This window comes from Eutrema salsugineum, unplaced genomic scaffold, assembly GCF_000478725.1.
Source record: "Eutrema salsugineum unplaced genomic scaffold, Eutsalg1_0 scaffold_14, whole genome shotgun sequence".
Taxonomy (NCBI): Eukaryota; Viridiplantae; Streptophyta; class Magnoliopsida; order Brassicales; family Brassicaceae; genus Eutrema; species Eutrema salsugineum.
Window position 1 is genome coordinate 2,604,899 of NW_006256877.1, and position 5,789 is coordinate 2,610,687.

A 5,789-nucleotide genomic window follows, 5' to 3' on the forward strand; every position below is an offset into this window, starting at 1 on the left:
AAAATGATGGAAAAGTTTTCAAAAAGTAGTTAAATAAATAATTACCATAATGTGACTGGCTGTCTAAATTTGTTTAGTACTCTATTTCGAGTACGTAGATTATTAAATTAAAAACAAAAAAAAATCAACCATTTCTTGAGGCAACAAGAAAGTTCGTCGGTGCCGCAACATTTTTACGGAAGGGCTATGTGGCTATCCATTGATCACGTGACATGGATGGTGTGAGGTTTTAATATTGATTTCAACCTCTAGTCTTAGCTTTTAACCTGAAATACTTAGATCAATTAACCTTGATATTTAGTTTGTTTGTTGTTTTCAAGCAAGACACAAGAAAATTTGGTAACCCAGTTCCCTTTCAGTACGTCTGGGGAGAGACGGTACTCTCAACGGTCCACTATAATCGATCAAGTGTTTACAATAATGAGTTTGTTCCTTCACCGTTAAACTCACGTATCTCTCTTCTTTCCTTTGTTTCAGGTACCACAAAGAAGAAAGACCAGAAACTAATTCACCTCAGTTTCAACCACAGATGCCTTAACCCAGAAGATGAAGACGAAAGCCTGAAAAAACCCTTAACCGTGTATCTCTGTTTCTCTTCTCCTTCTCTCGTTAATTATCTCTGCTCTCTCTCAAAGTCTGCAACTCCAAAAAGTTTTATATATAGCTTTGAGTAATCATGTGGGCCTTATACCCTAGCCCAATATCAGTTTTTTTTGCACACTCTTGTAAACACACGTATGGGCTTGAGCCCAAAAGAATAGAAGCTTTGACCAGATAATGTGGAGTTGACCATTATCTTCTCCTTTGGTTTTATCGACAAACTCCACAAATCTCCACCTTGTCGATTCAACCACCAAAAAACTACGACATCTGCCTGAGACGAAATCCTCCGTCGCCTCTCCGTCATGTCACCGTTCTAGTGGACCTTCTCCGGCGCTGCTCCTTCTCCGACTTCACCGTCGTCCTTGAAGCTCGCCATCGTCACGATTCATGGCTTTAAACAAGCCGATGAATCTCACCACCGTCTCTGCAAATGAAGCACCACGATTCCAGCTTAACCGCCGTTTCGTCGCTACCGGCGTTCATCTCCACTGTCGTCTTTACCGACGATAGCATCTGCTGTCGCTGATTTAACCATCACCGACCCAACATCTCAACTTTTCACCGGAGCATGTCAAAACCCAGAAATCGTCGACTATTTCTAGATCCTCTCATTTCCGATGATAGATTGACGTTAATTCATCCTCACCGCTGACTGATTCCGCTGCTACCTTAACCGATGCAGCTCAGCTCTGCAATCCCAGGTAAATTCCGAAACTCCCATAGCCATCTCTTTACCAAAATGTTATTTCAGTTTCTGTTGCTGTGATTTGCAATTACTTCTGAAATCTTACTGTCTTCCTTTTCATCTGCAGCTGCTGAAGACACTTTTGATTTCAAAAACTAAGCATCGTGAATTGCAGGTAAAACCCCAAATTCCTTTGACGCTTCCAAACTTTCAAATTTGACCACCTGAAAATTTTGCCATTTGAGAAGATCAACCCGTAATGAAACACTTCTTCTCTGTTACCCTGAAATGATGACTTTTACCAATCTCATCTCACATTTTTCAAACTTTACAATCTGAAAAAACTTTGTCGATTTCTTATGTTACCGATACTGAATTTTTTTTTTCAATATCTTCTGTCTTTGTGAGATGCCCAAATCGACAAGAGCAATCTCAAGACGCTTTTGGAAACAACTACGGAATTACATTGAGAAGCACCAGGAACTTCTCAAACGTGTTTCCAGGTAAGCACTTTGTGAGCATGTCTGCTGGATTAGCTGTAGTGTGAACCTTTAGGATCTTGACTGAACCTTCATCGACTATATCTCTGATAAAATGATATTTGGTATCAACATGCTTTGTTCTGTCATGGTGCACACTGTTCTTTGCTAAACATATAGCACTTTGTGAATTACAATTGAGTTTAAAACTGTCCTCTTTAAAACCCAATTCACCACACAATCCCTTAAGCCACAGACCTTCCTTAGTAGCCTCAGATAGAGACATATATTTTGCTTTCGTAGTAGATAAAGCAACTACTTGTTGTAGACATGATCTCCAACTGACCGTATTGCCACCAACTTTGAAAACATAGCCTGAAACTGACCTTCTCCTGTCTAAGTCTGTAGCATAATCTGAATCACAAAACCCTTCAATCTCAAATTTCTCTGATTTTGTGAAAGTAAGACATACTCCTGTAGCTCCTTTTAAATACCTCAAAATCCACTTAACCGCAGCCCAATGAGATCTTCCTGGATTCGCCATGAATCTGCTAACCAATCCAATGGCAAAGGCTAGATCAGGTCTTGAACCGATCATAGCATACATCAGACTCCCCACTGCACTTGCATAGGGAACTGAATCCATCAATCTACTCTCTGTTTTTACCTCCTGCTCTGTTAGACTCTTAAGCTTAAACTGCGAATTACTTGGAGTTACAACAGCCTTGCAATCCTCCATGTTAAAAGTTCTTAAAACCTGCTTAAGATATCTTTCCTGTGATAACTTGAGAGTACCTTTCTTTCTGTCCCTGATGATATCCATACCAAGAATTCTAGTCGCTGGTCCTAGATCCTTCATCTCGAACTTTTTACTTAAGCTTGCCTTCAAGGCTTTGATCTTTTCCATATTCTTTGCTGCCACAAGCATGTCATCGACATATAGTAAGAGATAAACCATATCATCAATACATGATCCCTTAGTGTAAACACATGGATCCCTAGCGCTCCTTTGAAACTCCATTGACTTCATGAATTCATCAAACTTCTGATTCCATTGTCTAGGTGACTGTTTCAAACCATATAGAGATTTCTTAAGAAGACAGACCTTGTCTTCGTTTCCCTTCTCTATAAAACCCTCTGGCTGACTCATGTAAATGACTTCATCAAGTGTACCATGTAAGAAAGCAGTTTTCACGTCTAGTTGCTCCAATTCCAGATCAAAATTAACCACAACTGACAACATGATTCTAATAGAAACATGCTTAACCACCGGAGCAAATATTTCGTTGTAATCCACTCCTTCAACCTGTGTAAATCCCTTAGCTACAAGTCTTGCTTTGTATCTAGGTTCTTCAACACCTGGAATGCCCTCCTTGTACTTGAAGATCCACTTACACCCAACTATTTTCTGCTTTCTCGGCTTAGAGACAATCTCAAAAGTTTCATTTTTATCCAGAGATTGTTTTTCCTCTTCCATAGCCTGCTTCCACTTCTTCCAGTCTTTACTTCGTCTAGCTTCTGCGACTGACCTTGGTTCATTTAACTCTATGCTTTCAGCGCTAGTTAAAGCATAAGCTAAATAATCAGCATCCTCAAACCTCGATGGTGGTTTGATAGTTCTTCGCTCTATGTCTCTTGCCAGCAAATAATCATCAAGAGACTCTTCTTCATCCTGATTTTCTTGTTCTTCCTCAGATTCCTGCTCCTCTTCTGATTCTGAATGTTCCGAAGTAGCTCCACCTTGACCAGCAGAATCTGTATTTCCTGAAACCTCTCCACCTTGACCAGTGGACTCTTGAACCGAACCATTTGGAGTAGGTCCTTGGATCAATCCAGCTTTGAAAGTAACTTTCTTCTTCTTTGTAGATTTTGTTACTTCATTCTGATCTCGGTCCTTATACAACTTTTCCTCATCAAAGACTACATTCCTGCTGTTAGTACATTTTCCATCCTCCAGAATCCAAACCCTGTAACCTTTAGTACCCTGTGGATATCCTAAGAAAATCCCTTTAACAGCTCTTGGACTCATCTTGTCTTGTATTACATGAACATATGCAACACAACCAAATCGTCTGAGATGACTGTAATCAACCTTTGATCCTGACCAAACCTCTTCAGGAATCTTGAACTTCAGCGATGCATTTGGTGATCTGTTTATGAGATAAACTGCAGTAGAAGCTGCCTCAGCCCAAAATTTCTTTTCCATTCCTGTTTCTGCTAACATACACCTGATCTTCTCAGCTATTGTCCGATTCATCCTCTCAGATACTCCATTTTGCTGTGGAGTATAAGTGCAAGTTCGATGTCTTTTAATCCCTGAATCCTGACATAGCTTATCCATCTGATTGTTGCAGAACTCTAATCCATTATCAGTTCGCAGACACTTTATCTTCTTACTCTTCTGATTTTCCACTAGTGTTTTCCACTCTGAAAAATTTTCAAACACTTCGTCCTTACTCCTTAGGAATCTGATCCAAACCTTCCTTGAGTAATCATCAATGAAAGTAAGAAAGTATCTACACCCTGTCATGCTTGGCTCGTTTGACACTGAGCCCCAAAGATCACTGTGAATGTATTCCAAAATACACGTAGTAGTGTGTTGGCCAACTGGAAAACTCTGCTTGTGAGACTTACCAAACACACACTTTTCACAGAAATCTAAAGTGTGGACTTCCTTTGAGTCTAGATAACCTCCTTTGACCAGAAGATTCATGTTCTTAAGACTCATATGTCCTAGCCTTGAATGCCATCTGTTCGTTAGATTTACCTCCGTCCTGACCACAGATGCTTCTCCTCTCACAACTGTTCCCTGCAAATAGTACAGCCCGTTCTCATATTTTCCTGAAATCACTTTCTGGCCCTTCTTGTAGAAAGTAACTATGAAGTCCTTCCCTTCATACTTGCACCCGTTCTTCTCTAGCTGGCCATAAGAGATGAGATTTTTGCTCATGGTTGGCATGTATCTCACATCAGTTAATATCACGGTAGCTCCTTCTGAGTTTATGATCTTGATTTTCCCAATGCCTTTGACTTCGCTGTGAGTGTTGTTACCCATCATCACCTTTCCGCCATCAACTTCTTTGAAGTCATACAAGACATCTCTATCAGGTGTAATGTGGAAAGTACACCCAGAATCCATGACCCATTCATCCATAGTGTCTTGGACGCTTGCTGTTAAGATCATAGGTTCCTCTCTTTCATGTACTACATTTGCAAATCTTGTTTCCCATACTTTCTTTCAGGGCACTCTTTCTTGTAGTGTCCTTCTTTCCCACATATCCAACATTCTCTAGCTTTTGGTTGATTCTTTGGTCTAGACTTCGACATTGAATCTCTGCTCTTGGATCTACCTTTACTCTGACCTGTAGTCCTCTTTTCAGACCTCCCTCTACTTGCAACCAAAGCATCTGCACTTGACTTTGATTTTCCTAGAAGTCCACTCTCTTTTAGCTCGATTTCCTTGGCATATGCTGAAGCGGTAACTTCATTCATAGTAAGTGTCTCTTTCCCGTTGCCGTATTTGAGAGTATGAACTAGTGAATCAAACTGCTTAGGTAAGCTAGACAACACCTGAATTGCCTGATCTTCATCACTTATAGTTATACTCAAGCTCTCCAAATCGTCCACCAGTCTAAGAAACACGTCAAGATTCTCCTCTATGCTTTTGTGCTCTTCCATCTTAAAACTGGCAAATCTCTGCTTCAGATAAATGCGATTTGGTAAGGTCTTTGTCTGGTAATCCTTTTCTAGAGCTTTCCACACACCTAGAGCTGTTGTTTGCTTCATAACCTTCCGCAAGACCAGATTACTAAGGCTGGAACATATCAAGTTCTTTGCCTTTTTGTCTATCTCCTTCTTCTTTGGATCAACCGGAGATGGAGTTGCCTTAGCATCTGTCTCATCTTCTTTTCCTTTTCCTTTGTCAGATGCTGCGATAGTTTATTCCTCATTAATTGCAGAATCTAACCCTAGATTTTCAAGTGCCATAAGCATCAAGAATTTCCACATACCAAAATCTCCTT